The sequence below is a fragment of the Lycium barbarum genome, chromosome 8 (genome assembly GCF_019175385.1).
Source record: "Lycium barbarum isolate Lr01 chromosome 8, ASM1917538v2, whole genome shotgun sequence".
NCBI lineage: Eukaryota > Viridiplantae > Streptophyta > Magnoliopsida > Solanales > Solanaceae > Lycium > Lycium barbarum.
Genome location: NC_083344.1, coordinates 78,043,283 through 78,045,216, shown reverse-complemented (window position 1 = coordinate 78,045,216; position 1,934 = coordinate 78,043,283). Strand labels below are relative to the sequence as shown.

General features: G+C 40.6%; 1 pseudogene; it reads left to right on the top strand.

Annotated features, from left to right (window-relative positions):
* Positions 1–1,359: 1,359 nt before the first annotated feature.
* On the top strand, positions 1,360–1,459 carry LOC132608527 (small nucleolar RNA R71; annotated as a pseudogene).
* The last annotated feature ends 475 nt before the right edge of the window (positions 1,460–1,934 follow it).

The window sequence follows — 1,934 nt, the reverse complement described above, 5'->3', positions numbered from 1 at the left end:
GCAGACATACATAAAAATACACTATGAACGCACTTGTGGCCTCAAAATTCCCAATGGAGGTCTCATTGACCGAGTTAACCCCCGATACCTCAAAAACAACTTCCCAACCCAAGACCCAAAATGCACCTAAGTGCATTGGGAACCGATTCAAATATACACACCAGTTCTGAAAGATCATCTGGCCCTCTCGAAATCGACGAATTTTCAAAAAATGACCGTTTACCCAAAAGTCAACTTTGAGTTAACTCTTTTCGCTTTAAGCCTAAATTTCCCATAAATTCACCCAAATCATATGCAAAGACCTCGAGAATCGTGTCTACGGTCGTCTCAGGTCAAATGTGAGCTAAAAAAGCTCGGGAAAGGGTCAAAAGCATTGAAAAAGCAATAACGATCAAACGGTTCGTTACATGCACCTGCTTTTATATGTCAAGAAATTTTTGTACAAGCTGCATCTATTTTCTGTTATTGAGAGCGCTGTGGGAATGGTGGAAGTGGTCTAGTTACCACCCATTCAGGTTGTTTCATGACTTTCTCGGGACTCTTTTCTGCTTCAGTTCTTTGAGCAGGAATGAGTTCAGCATCTACCTTCTTTTTGTTCTTTGTTGGTACCACTTCAAGTTCTCTACCATTCTTCAAAGTGACTGCCTTGCATTCTTTCAGATTCTTTTTAGTATCACTCAGAAGAGCACACTGTGGTCTGCCATTTTGACCAATTTCCATCTGCCCAATTTGACGTTCGAACTCATGTATAGATTTCTGCAACTCGCTCTGCACTTTTTGATTTTGTTGCTGAACTGCTTGCTATTGAGATAGAAATTGCTTCAACAATCCTCCACCGAACTTCCAGCTATCTGATCTTGGGGCTTCTGATAATTTTTCTTCTTGTAGAAGTCCTGCTTCCCATATTGCTGATTATAATTATTTTTGAAATAATTTCCCTAATTTCCACCACCACGATTGTGTTTCCCCACATAATAGACTGATTCAGGATTTTGAGGACAATTATTATAAGTATTAGGCTCACCATACTTCTCGCATGTTTCTTGCTGAATATGTTGAGCTGGTTGGATCTGCTGAGATTGAGGAAGCGCCCTCATAAGAAGATTACAAAGTGTCCTAATATCAACCTAAATAGTTGCAACATCATCTACTTGAAAAACCCTAGAGGCTTTCTGTGGTATCCCTTCTCGACTTGTTTCTTGATACTCGCAAGCACCTTCACACATTAACTCAATGAGAGCTTCTGTCTCTTCATATGTTATGTTCAAGATCTGTCCCTGAGCAGAGGCATTCAATAATGCCCTCGATTCATTCCTTAGCCCCTCTACGAAATAATTCCTAATGATCTCTTTCGGTTGTATGTGATGTGGACAATCCCGCAAGCAACCCTTAAACCTCTCCCATGCCTGTGGTAGAGATTCAGAGTCTTTCTGAGTAAATGTGGAAATCTTTCCTCTCTGCTCTTTCATTTTCTTGGGCAAGAAGAATTCATCGATGAATTTGCCTGATAATATTTCCCATGAAGTAATGGATCCAGTAGAAAGATTTGTCAACCAATCCCTTGCTTCACTAATCAATGAAAACGGAAACAAAGCCAGCTTCACATAATCGTCGGAGACATCTCTATATTGAAAATTCTCGCTCAATTCCACGAATGTCATCAAGTGCCTATATGGGTCATCATAAGGTTTATCCTGATATTGACACGTATTCTACACCAGCCGCACTATTCCTTCTCTCAGCTCAAATTTCCTGTGATGTTAAGCTTGACAATAGCCTTAGCAGTGTTCGCCAGACTGGGTCTAGCATAACTAGACAAAAAAACTCGTTGTTCTTGTGCCATCTCAGCAACTCTTGGAGGAACTCAGAAAATCTCATGGTTATCAGCTTCAAGTTATCAACCAACCCGAGATTACGTTCGTCGTCCGCTAGTT